At 32.1% G+C, this 14,303-nt stretch overlaps 1 long non-coding RNA gene across 1 annotated transcript; it reads right to left on the reverse strand.

Annotated features, from left to right (window-relative positions):
- Positions 1-12,786: 12,786 nt before the first annotated feature.
- LOC139897634 (uncharacterized) lies at positions 12,787-14,143 on the reverse strand. The gene is made up of 3 exons (XR_011776706.1): positions 14,012-14,143; positions 13,441-13,523; positions 12,787-13,015 (listed from the first exon to the last, which is right to left on the reverse strand). It is a non-coding gene; the product is annotated as an uncharacterized lncRNA (long non-coding RNA).
- Between the last annotated feature and the right edge of the window lie 160 nt (positions 14,144-14,303).

Below are 14,303 nucleotides of genomic sequence, written 5' to 3' on the forward strand. Positions count from 1 at the left end.
TTGAAATTGGAGAGATGGTCATGCTTAAAGTTGCACCTTGGAAAGGCGTTGTTCGATTTGGTAAACGAGGGAAATTAAATCCAAGGTATATTGGACCATTCAAGATTATTGATCGTGTCGGACCAGTAGCTTACCGACTTGAGTTACCTCAATAACTCGCGGCTGTACATAATACTTTCCACGTCTCGAATTTGAAGAAATGTTTTGCTAAAGAAGATCTCACTATTCCGTTAGATGAAATCCAAATCAACGAAAAACTTCAATTCATCGAAGAACCCGTCGAAATAATGGATCGTGAGGTTAAAAGACTTAAGCAAAACAAGATACCAATTGTTAAGGTTCGATGGAATGCTCGTAGAGGACCCGAGTTCACCTGGGAGCGTGAAGATCAGATGAAGAAGAAATACCCGCATCTATTTCCAGAAGATTCGTCAACACCTTCAACAGCTTAAAATTTCGGGACGAAATTTATTTAACGGGTAGGTACTGTAGTGACCCGAACTTTTCCATGTTTATATATATTAATTGAGATTGATATTTACATGATTAAATGTTTCCAACATGTTAAGCAATCAAACTTGTTAAGACTTGATTAATTGAAATAGGTTTCATATAGACAATTGACCACCCAAGTTGACCGGTGATTCACGAACGTTAAAACTTGTAAAAACTATATGATGACATATATATGGTTATGTATATAGTTAACATGATATTATGATAAGTAAACATATCATTAAGTATATTAACAATGAACTACATATGTAAAAACAAGACTACTAACTTAATGGTTTTGAAACGAGACATATATGTAACGATTATCGTTGTAACGACATTTAATGTATATATATCATATTAAGAGATATTCGTACATCATAATATCATGATAATATAATAATTTAAAATCTCTTTTGATACTATAAACATTGGGTTAACAACATTTAACAAGATCGTTAACCTAAAGGTTTCAAAACAACATTTACATGTAACGACTAACGATGACTTAACGACTCAGTTAAAATGTATATACATGTAGTGTTTTAATATGTATTCATACACTTTTGAAAGACTTCAAGACACTTATCAAAATACTTCTACTTAACAAAAATGCTTACAATTACATCCTCGTTCAGTTTCATCAACAATTCTACTCGTATGCACCCGTATTCGTACTCGTACAATACACAGCTTTTAGATGTATGTACTATTGGTATATACACTCCAATGATCAACTCTTAGCAGCCCATGTGAGTCACCTAACACATGTGGGAACCATCATTTGGCAACTAGCATGAAATATCTCATAAAATTACAAAAATATGAGTAATCATTCATGACTTATTTACATGAAAACAAAATTACATATCCTTTATATCTAATCCATACACCAATGACCAAAAACACCTACAAACACTTTCATTCTTCAATTTTCTTCATCTAATTGATCTCTCTCAAGTTCTATCTTCAAGTTCTAAGTGTTCTTCATAAATTCCAAAAGTTCTAGTTTCATAAAATCAAGAATACTTTCAAGTTTGTTAGCTCACTTCCAATCTTGTAAGGTGATCATCCAACCTCAAGAAATATTTGTTTCTTACAGTAGGTTATCATTCTAATACAAGGTAATAATCATATTCAAACTTTGGTTCAATTTCTATAACTATAACAATCTTATTTCAAGTGATGATCTTACTTGAACTTGTTTTCGTGTCATGATTCTGCTTCAAGAACTTCGAGCCATCCAAGGATCCATTGAAGCTAGATCCATTTTTCTCTTTTCCAGTAGGTTTATCCAAGGAACTTAAGGTAGTAATGATGTTCATAACATCATTCGATTCATACATATAAAGCTATCTTATTCGAAGGTTTAAACTTGTAATCACTAGAACATAGTTTAGTTAATTCTAAACTTGTTCGCAAACAAAAGTTAATCCTTCTAACTTGACTTTTAAAATCAACTAAACACATGTTCTATATCTATATGATATGCTAACTTAATGATTTAAAACCTGGAAACACGAAAAACACCGTAAAACCGGATTTACGCCGCCGTAGTAACACCGCGGGCTGTTTTGGGTTAGTTAATTAAAAACTATGATAAACTTTGATTTAAAATTTGTTATTCTGAGAAAATGATTTTTATTATGAACATGAAACTATATCCAAAAATTATGGTTAAACTCAAAGTGGAAGTATGTTTTCTAAAATGGTCATCTAGACGTCGTTCTTTCGACTGAAATGACTACCTTTACAAAAACGACTTGTAACTTATTTTTCCGACTATAAACCTATACTTTTTCTGTTTAGATTCATAAAATAGAGTTTAATATGAAACCATAGCAATTTGATTCACTCAAAACGGATTTAAAATGAAGAAGTTATGGGTAAAACAAGATTGGATAATTTTTCTCATTTTAGCTACGTGAAAATTGGTAACAAATCTATTCCAACCATAACTTAATCAACTTGTATTGTATATTATGTAATCTTGAGATACCATAGACACGTATACAATGTTTCGACCTATCATGTCGACACATCTATATATATTTCGGAACAACCATAGACACTCTATATGTGAATGTTGGAGTTAGCTATACAGGGTTGAGGTTGATTCCAAAATATATATAGTTTGAGTTGTGATCAATACTGAGATACGTATACACTGGGTCGTGGATTGATTCAAGATAATATTTATCGATTTATTTCTGTACATCTAACTGTGGACAACTAGTTGTAGGTTACTAACGAGGACAGCTGACTTAATAAACGTAAAACATCAAAATATATTAAAAGTGTTGTAAATATATTTTGAACATACTTTGATATATATGTATATATTGTTATAGGTTCGTGAATCAACCAGTGGCCAAGTCTTACTTCCCGACGAAGTAAAAAAATCTGTGAAAGTGAGTTATAGTCCCACTTTTAAAATCTAATATTTTTGGGATGAGAATACATGCAGGTTTTATAAATGATTTACAAAATAGACACATGTACGTGAAACTACATTCTATGGTTGAATTATCGAAATCGAATATGCCCCTTTTTATTAAGTCTGGTAATCTAAGAATTAGGGAACAGACACCCTAATTGACGCGAATCCTAAAGATAGATCTATCGGGCCCAACAAGCCCCATCCAAAGTACCGGATGTTTTAGTACTTCGAAATTTATATCATATCCGAAGGGTGTCCCGGAATGATGGGGATATTCTTATATATGCATCTTGTTAATGTCGGTTACCAGGTGTTCACCATATGAATGATTTTTATCTCTATGTATGGGATGTGTATTGAAATATGAAATCTTGTGGTCTATTATTATGATTTGATATATATAGGTTAAACCTATAACTCATCAACATTTTTGTTGACGTTTTAAGCATGTTTATTCTCAGGTGATTATTAAGAGCTTCCGCTGTTGCATACTAAAATAAGGACAAGATTTGGAGTCCATGCTTGTATGATATTGTGTAAAAACTGCATTCAAGAAACTTATTTTGTTATAACATATTTGTATTGTAAACCATTATGTAATGGTCGTGTGTAAACAGGATATTTTAGATTATCATTATTTGATAATTTACGTAAAGCTTTTTAAACCTTTATTGATGAAATAAAGGTTATGGTTTGTTTTAAAATGAATGCAGTCTTTGAAAAACGTCTCATATAGAGGTCAAAACCTCGCAACGAAATCAATTAATATGGAACGTTTTTAATCAATAAGAACGGGACATTTCAACATGAACCATCGTAAACCCCACTGCGGCCAAGATGAGGTATCCACTAACCACTTGTGCATGATAACTTGTGGTTACTATAAATTATTTCGGTGGAGCCATAAAAAGACACGCACACACCACATTTTTTTTTCTACAAGGTCGACTGAATTGGAATACCAATTTATATTCCTGTTTCTTTTTCTTTCCGTATGATGATAACAATGATGAAATTAGATGATGATTGAGTTTTTATAATGATTTTCATGTGGGACGGTTTGATAGAGTATGGCTGAACAAGATGGATTTTTATAAGGACCGGTACTTTTTTTTTTTTTTTTTTTGTTAAAAGCATTTAGGTAAAGCTTTATTATTTAAAGATCCCACATGATGTCTATTATGATTATGATAAGGAAAGTGAATTGTGGATAAGCTGTAAAGAGAAAGTTATCGAGCACTATGAGTTTTCAAATCTGAACCACGGCTGGTCCCTAACAATTACGTATAAAATATTGCTGCAAATGGGCTCCAATTTGATTAAATGCCTAGATATATATTTTCTTTTAGAATAGTCCGTAGGCTTTTAAACAAGGTGATGGGCCAACATCATTTTTTTTTATGAAGACTAGTGGGTTGTTTCTTTGTTGTTGCTTGAGCCGTGATCTTGGGCCAATAACAGGCTCAAAAAATTCTGTTGTTATAACAATAACGACCTTTGATATTGATGATGATACTCGTGTTACATTTTGATGATAATGATAATATGATACTTGAAATCATGAAGGTAATGATTATTAATGATGATTATTGGCGATGACAAAGTTATGACTAAGAGTATGATGATAACACGTGATATGATGATGATGATCGATTCTTATGAATGTGATGATAGTGGAATATGGTTATGTTTAGGATGTTAAAGATAGGATCACTAGGATAATGAGAATGGGTGATGATGATCACAGTTATATTAATAATGATATAGACGAGGCTAAGATGATTATGATAAGCGGTGGTGACGGGTTAAATAAAAATCTAGAATGGTAATAATCAGAAAAGCGAGGTCAGAGGAGTGGTTAAGTTATCGGGTTAGCGGGACGTCGCGGGTTAAAAACCTGGACTTGGGCATTTTTTTTAAGGATTACTTCTTTGAGGTAGAATTTCTACTTACTTATTATTATTATTACTTTTAATATTATTATTAATTATTATTGATATTATTATTATTATGAATAAAGATAAATATTATTATCACCATTAATATTATTATCATTATTATTATTAACATTATTATTATTATTATTATTATTATTATTATTATTATTATTATTATTATTATTATTATTATTATTATTATGGTTGTTATTTATTTTTACTAAATTATTATTTTGCTTTCATTAAAACTATGATTATTATTATTATTGTCAGTATTATCTACATCATTATTATTATTAATAATTACATTTATGAAAATAAAAGTTTTAAAGATATTATTATGGATATAAGTGTGTTTTAATTATATTAACAAAATATATATAAATAATTACATATATAACATGTTAGATATCTTTATACTAATAAAAAATATATTAATATAACTATATATAAATTTAACATTTTGAATATATATATATATATATATACAACTAAATAAATAATTTAAGATATAATATATAAACTGATTCGGTTACGATTATATATTTTAATAGATATACAAATTATCTAGGTTCGTGAATCCGAGGCCAACCCTACACTTATTCAATGTCGTCGTATGTATTTTTACTACAAAATACAGTATGGTGAGTTTCATTTGCCTTTTTACCCTTTATATTTTTGGGCTGAGAATACATGCGCAACTTTTATAAATGTTTTACGAAATAGACACAAGTAATCGAAATTACATTCTATGGTTGAATGATCGAAATCGAATATGCCCCTTTTTAGTCTGGTAATCTAAGAATTAGGGAACAGACACCCTAATTGACGCGAATCCTAAAGATAGATCTATCGGGCCCAACAAGCCCCATCCAAAGTACCGGATGCTTTAGTACTTCGAAATTTATATCATGTCTGAAGGAGGATCCCGGAATGATGGGGATATTCTTATATGCATATTGTGAATGTCGGTTACCAGGTGTTCACCATATGAATGATATTTTTGTCTCTATGCATGGGACGTTTATTTATGAGAAATGAAAATCTTGTGGTCTATTAAAATGATGGAAATGATTATTTATGTTAAACTAATGAACTCACCAACCTTTTGGTTGACACTTTAAAGCATGTTTATTCTCAGGTACGAAAGAAATCTTCCGCTGTGCATTTGCTCATTTTAGGGATATTACTTGGAGTCATTCATGACATATTTCAAAAGACGCTGCATTCGAGTCGTCGAGTTCATCAAGATTATTATTGAGTCAATTATAGTTAGATATATTATGAAATGGTATGCATGCCGTCAACTTTCGATGTAATGAAATATTGTCTTTTCAAAAATGAATGCAATGTTTGTAAAATGTATCATATAGAGGTCAAGTACCTCGCGTTGTAATCAACTATTGTGAATCGTTTATAATCGATACGGACTTCGTCCGGATGGATTAGGACGGGGCATCACAGTAATGATTAACTATCACACCCACTACTGGTAAATATCCAAATCGTCATTCATTATCTCAGGAATACAAAGCAAAATATGAAGTATTTTTTAGAATATAAAGAAATACTACAACTTATAATAATAGTAGTAGTAGTATTAGTATTGGTAAAGCTATTAAATCGTTTGTTTTTAAAACTAAAACTATACCCTAAACCCTAAACCTGAAGTCCTAAAATCTTAACCCTAAAATCCAGACCCTAATCTAAACCCTAAACCCTAAATCTAAACTCAAAATCTAAACCTAAACCCTAAAATCTAAACCCTATACCATAAACCTAAACTCTAAACCCTAAATCTAAACTCTAACCGTAAGTCCTAAAATCTAAACCCTAAACCCAAAATCTCAAATCCTAAAATTTAAACCCTGAACCCTAAATCTAAACCCTAAACCAACATCTAAACCCTAAACCCTAACCTAAACCATAAATCTAAACCCTAAACTCTAATCCCTAACCCTAACCCCTAAAAACTCTAAACCCTAATCCCTAAAATATAAACCATAAACCCTAGAATCTAAACCCTAAACCTAAACCCTAAATTCAAATCGAAACCCAAAACCCTACACCCTAGAATCTAAACCCTAAACTTAAACTCTAAATCCTAAAATCTATACCCAAAACTCTAAATCTAAACCCAAACCTAAGCCCTAAACGCTAAATCTAAACCCTAAAACTAACCTCTAAACCCTACACCCTAAATCTAAACCCTAAAGCCTGAACTCTAACCTAAACCCTGAAAACTCTAGACCCTAAATCTAAACCCTAAACCTAAACTCTAAACCCTACACCCTAACCTAACCCATAAAAAATCTAAACCTAAACCCTAAGCCCTAAAATATAAGCCATAAACCCTAAAATCTAAACTCTAAACCTAAACCCCAAACCCTAAATCTAAACCCAAAACCCTACACCCTAAAACTAAACCATAACCTAAACTCTAAATCTAAACCCAAAACCCTAAACTCTAAACCCTAAAAGCTAAACCCAAAACCCTAAATCTAAACCCTAAACCCTAACCTAAACCCCAAATAATAAGTCTAAACCCTAAATGTTAAATCTAAACCCTAAACCTAAACCCTGAACCCTAACCTAAACCCTAAAAACTCTAAACCCTAACCCTTAAACCCTAAGCCCTAAAATATAAACCCTAAGCCCTAAAATCTAAAATCTAAACCCTAAAACCCTAATGTTATAGTCGATCCTATGAACCCTAAATTCATATGAAATAAAGATAAATCAAATTCGACATACCCAAAATTCATGGTGAACAAATCAATTTCATAGAAGTAACAAATGAAAATAAACAAAACTGAAGGTTGATTGAATGTTTTAAACACTAAATCAGTAAATTGAATGTTTGACATGATTCGAAAGAGATTTTTTATATACCAATGGACTGTATAACCCTATCCAATTTGCGACTGTGATATGACTCGATCACCAATGTTGTTATGAATAGGGCTGGAGAATTAATTCTTCAGATAGCGAAATAGATCAATCGTTGGATTATGCACAGGTCTCATGATCATCACCCATGGAAATGAACCTCACATTTTTATCCTCATTTAATAGTAGTGATAAATTGTAATACTTTCATGCCTAATAATATAATATTATGCTAGAATTATGCTTTAAATTGAATCATGATACTCAAACGCATCACTAATCAAAATAGTATAACATCATACATCAAATCCATATCTCTACCTTATTGAGCAAAATCGAAAAAAATAAAACTATTAATCAATAGAAATTCCATAATAAACTGACCTAGAAGTGATATAACAAAAAAAATCCATAAATTAAAGTGAAGGGAAAATCTGACCTTATCCATAAAGTATCATGGTTGAACACATTGGTTAAGGTCAACGTAAATTCAAGATAAAAAAAAATACAACTAATACCCAACGACCAATTTTCAGCTAAAGATATACATATTATATACTGACCGACACTATTCTATACTTTTGATAAATATATACTTTTCAGATATATAAAATTCGAAAAAGATATACCATTTAAACATAGATTTGCTTATTTATTGTTGTTGTTTTAGATGATACTCTGTAGTATACATTATAATCATGGTTTTCTCACCAAGAGTATCAAAAGTCACTGTGAAACACAGCAACCATTATTTGAAACAGAAAAGAACATGCAGTCAATGCAACATGCCAAACATGAATCGTCACAACTTAACAATAGGCTTAATCTCAGCACCCTAACCGCATGTTTGAATGACATCGTCAAATGCAACTGCATCGTTTTTAGGTACACCATACTACGTCTTACCAGCACCCATATGCATATAATTCAAACTATGAAAATCGAGAACTTCAACATGCCAAACAAACCAAGTAAACAATAGGTGAAGTAACATCACGTATTCACACTTTAATAGACTTTAGAAACGATCCTTTCGACCTTAAAACCCCTCTATAGACTCTAGAATATTGTTTTAACCCATTACCCGTTTCGACCCGTTATTCAACCTGACCCATTTGGACCCATTTAAAAATCTGATCGTCTGAACCATGACACATGTTAACACAAAATTGTTATGAGCCGTTACCCAAACCTACTCAACCTGACTCGTTAACTTTAATGTTGCATTCAGACAACCATTTTTCATCAGTCAAAGTCAAACTTAGTCAACATACGATTACTCCCCGGGTATCGATTTTTGCAACCTTGATTTTTCACGAAGTGTAGCAACAACTGGATCGAAACTACTACCACAATTAATAATAAAATGTAGAATGAGCATAGAAACTTACAGCAGCAATGGAAGCACTTGAATTCTCTCCTGGTTGGGGATGAGTGACATCAGCACCAAAAATGATGGTTGGACGATCAGTTACATAAGGAAGCCTATTGTTAAGAGTTGCAGACAAAACGGTATTCCCTTCACCAACGTAATAAGTAAAGTTCACAAAAGATGAGCCTTTTTTGTCAACAGAAAGGCGTAACAAACTTCTTTTTTGCTATAAAAAAAAAAAAAAAAAACTAACCTTGACATTAATCTTTAGAGACACATTTTCAAAGTACTGATTGCTCAGCTTCATGACATTTTGTGGCTTACAGCACTGAGAAACAATACCTAACTCTGTCTCTAAAACCCTTTTGATCTTTTCTGTAGGTAGAAAATACATGATTAACATGTATTGATCTTGATGTATAGTATACATATAACATATTACATATTTATCAGTGTTACGTACTCCATCAAAATTCGGTCAAACTCGGTCATAACTCAAAATTACTTGGAAAATCATGATTACTTGGAATATATGTCAAAATAGGCCAAACTTTGGTCAAACTCATAATGACTCGAAAACTCGGCCAAAACTCAGGATTACTTAGAAAACCGGTCAAAATAAGTCAAAACTTGGTCATATTTTGGTCAAAAAATGTCAAAGTCAAACTTGGTCAGCATCCAAGTACTCCTTAAAAAGTCGGGAGCGGATACTACTCGAGTAGCGATTTTTGCAACCATTATTAAATTTATAAAAAAATAAACTAAAAAAGGCTAATAATGAACTTGCCAAGTACTCGAAAACTCAAAAAATCAGTCAAACTCGCTCATAACTTAGAATTACTTATAAAATCAGGATTACTTTGAAAATCAATCAAACTAAATCAAATTTTAGTCAAACTCGGCCATAACTCATAAACTCGGCCAAAACTCAGGATCACTTAGAAAATCGGTCAAAATAGGTTAAAACTTGGTCATGTTTTGGTCAAAACTCGGTCAAAATGGGTCAAAGTCAAACTTGTCCAAAAAGGGTCAAAGTCAAACTTGGTCAACATCCAAGTACTACCTGAGTTGCCTAGTACTCCTTAAAAAATCCCGACTGAATACCACCCGAGTAGCGATTCTTGCAACCTATACATTTAATATATATATATATATATATATATATATATATATATATATATATATATATATATATATATATATATATATATATATATATATATATATATATAAAAGGCTAATAAAATGAACTTGCCATAAGATCCTTTAGCTTCAGGAAGAATAACAAACAACAACTGAAGTTGCTGCCCAGGAGCAACACTTGCTAGTTGTTTGTTACACTGGGACTGAAGATCCACAAGAGCTCTCTCAATATTATGGGGCTGAGCCGACCTCAATTGAATAAGAGGTTGGGGATTGAACACCTTCTAAAAGTAACAAAATATATTAATTAATTAGAATTAGAAAATGACTCATAACATACTATATTATTACGATATCAGCTACTTGTGGATTGATTTCATGGAATTTAGGATTTTTTGCTGTGGTTTGTTTGCCAATATTAGCGAAATCAGTGTTGAAGTTTTGAATAAACCTGTTTTGATTGATCATCGACCTAAGACATCTTCCTTCCAATAAAAACATAATGTAAGTAACTTATCATAAAAAAGAATTTGAGAAATAAATGTATTTAGAACTTAAACGCTTATAATATTTTAGTAACTGTATACTTACTGTTTGAAGAAGTGAATGCAGCAACTCAATAGCTATGGCAAAACTTGTCCAGAAAAAGCAAGCAGAGGCTTTCATTTCGTTACGTTTCAGCCTTAAAAATGTTAATGTAAATCGGTTGAATCGGTTCAATAGATATGTTAACTAATTTCATTGAAATTTATTAAATTTAATAGGATGAAAAATACCAATTGGTTTACCTGTTTCAACATCCCATATTGTCACCTCTCGTATTACAGCATCCCTGGTGAAGATTCTCATATTATTCATAGTCTTCCTCTGCTTGTTACTTATGACAAAAAATGGTAAACTTGGGTTAAAATTAAATTCAACCAATTATTAAAAGAGCAATATAGTAAACTCCGCATCAATCCAATATAAAGCGCATGTTATTACATGTTAGCTAACCTCAAGCTACTATAAACAGATTCATCTAAACTGCTTTTAATGACTCTATCAAAAGATCAATAAATTAAATAACTAACGGTGAGAGAAATTCAGAAAATCACCTCCCAGGTACCTATCTGAAGGTGAACCATATAAACAATAGAAACATTGAGCCACCAAAACCTAATAAGCAGTACAGTAATACATATATCGATTAATGTGAAATTGGATTAAGTTAAGGAAACAAAAACCTGCAATAGCCGATGAGAGGTTTAGCGAGTTCGGTAACAATAATAGAATCGACGACTTTGTCTTCAATTTTTCTGATTTTAGGGTTTATGCCACTGCCGCCTTCTGCTTAAACGACGACCATCCGCCGTGAGGAGTGATTGACACGTGTCGCGATTCCACCGCCCACGGTAGCTCTTTGCGGTGGTGATGATAAGCCGAAAGGAATAGCAACTCCAACTATGCTCGCCATCGTTCTCTGTTATCTGAAATTACTGGCTCTGTGTTTGATTTAATGAAACCCCTAATTTTGTTATAAGGTCCCGTGTTTTTTATTAGAAGGGTATTTTAGGGATGGAGTGTATGTAAAATTGATTTATTAGCTAATTTTTTTAGTAGATGATTAAGGACCGTTGGATCAAGGGGTATCATAAAGTAATTTTCTAATCTAATGGTAATTAAGGGGGTTTTGAAAACATTTATTAGCTAATCGAGACTCTCTTTTAATGTATATAGAGTGATAGTGATACTTTTTATTCATATATGTTAAAAATACAATATAACAATATATTTTATACATATATGGATAACCATAAAGGGTATGTATATCTGGCTACAACAATACTAATGCGGGTTATATATTGCGATGCTCCACTTGTTTGGTAGTAGCTGTATATAACAAACAATTGTGCCAAATTAATAGATATACTAAATATACTTATACATACAAGTTGACAATTATTTCATATGTATATTCACATATCATCCTTTTTTGGTTTATGTCTACCAACCACTTCATGAACCTAGGATGTCTATTATTCGGAACATCTATGAGCTTTTAATAACCGTACCGATGAAAAAGCGACCAATAGCACCAATCCCATCTTTCGACACCCATCTGTATGTTTAGTAAACATGTCACTAGCCAGAAACAACCTTTCTATTCTACAATCATTCTATACTCCAAGTATATGTTGACATTAGCCAAAAATAAAATTGTTACATTTATTTCAACAAATGCAGGGTATATATAGAAAATCACCTAATTGCAGCGGCAGAAGCTACAACTGTAGTTGCAGAAGAATATTCCAAACCAAGTGCGTGTACATTTGAAACGACCTCCAAGCGACAATCGAAAAACCGACCATTTTTTTTTTTTTTTTTTTTACAGAACAACAACTGATGGCACACTGATGCAGCAAATCATTTACCTGCTGACCAGAACTGATACTTTTTGACCATACTGACACATTTTACACAACCTAAATAGACACCGTTACTAGTAAACATAAAACCATTCAAATTTAACAATATTCAACCACCCGACATACACACATCAATTTAAGGTTTCCTTTTTAACAATTCGATCAATTCAAAGTGGTAAAGTTGACCCAAAATTATAAAATGACAATAACAACACTAGTAACAAGAGCATGATCCTTGGGGTAACTACCCAACTCCAAGCAACTACCAAAAGTACTAGCGTTAGCTAAAAGCAAGCATCCAAAAGCAATCTTCACAATAGTAAACCCGAACCTATAAAAAAACATTTAACAACAACGAGTAAGCTAACGCTTAGTGAGAACATAGTATATGAGTATAAATATGCATGCAATCAATCATACTTGGGCAAACTAAGGAATCTACGATATCATTAGAGTCCCACTTACACCCGAGGTGTAAGTTCACCACAAGACACAATCAAGTGCCAAGTACATACTCTTGAGTGCTCCGGAACACGTCTAGAGCCACTACAATCATACTCTAATGTGTGATCAATACACTAGAGCCACTACGAATTATACTCTAGTGTGCCTAGACACACTAGAGCAACTACCATCGTACCCTAGTGTGCCTAGACACACTAGAGTCACTACGATTCATACCCTAGTGTGCATAGACACACCAGAGCCACTACCATCAATCGAATACATACATACACATATATACTATGAACTCACCTTCAATCCGAGAATGCATATCATCACAAGAAATTCCACGCATCAATTATAATCATCAAGCCAAATATCCAAGAAAGATCAACCTATACAATCATATATGCATAGATATAATCATACATCAATATCTACATCTCATGGTCCATCTTAACCATATCCTTCCTCTTAACTGATAATTTTGACACTTCTACAAGTGTTTCTAACAATATAATACACATATTTTAACTTTTCAAAATCAACAACTACATTCAAGTCTTACAAAACACTTAACTCATAATTTTGACAATTTAGTCAATAACCAAGTTAACATCATAAATTTTAATCATCAATTAATATTTTGAAATCCCATCTACATAGTCTTGTGATTTTGTTCACTTCTAGCTAAAATCAAGAGTTTAACAAAAACCCATAACTAATGGGTGCATGTATGACCCATAATCATCCCCAACCCTCAAACAAGTTGGTTTTCTCATCTATACACAAACCCTAACCCATTACACCCAATTTCTAAGAACTAGGGTTTATAAAAGTTAACCTTAGCTAACCAATTAAGGACTAAAGACATGATTTATACCTTCAATTTGATGGCAATTGTTGTAAAATCTCCTTTTTTACAAGATTTAAGCTCCAATTTTATTTGCTTTTGCTTCCTCCTTCCTTCCACTCATCGTCACCTCTTTCTCCCTCTCTTTTTGTTTAGGTAATGAAATAATATGAAGGAAAAAAAAATGAAAGAATATAGATTCTTCCAGATTTTTAAGTTCCCATTAAAAAATATTACGTTTTACCCCCTTCAGTTTCTGAACTTTGCAAAATCAACCATTCATTTTTTCCTGGATGTTACAACTCTTCCCCACTTAAACTGG

Source organism: Rutidosis leptorrhynchoides, chromosome 3 (assembly GCF_046630445.1).
Source record: "Rutidosis leptorrhynchoides isolate AG116_Rl617_1_P2 chromosome 3, CSIRO_AGI_Rlap_v1, whole genome shotgun sequence".
Classification (NCBI taxonomy): Eukaryota; Viridiplantae; Streptophyta; class Magnoliopsida; order Asterales; family Asteraceae; genus Rutidosis; species Rutidosis leptorrhynchoides.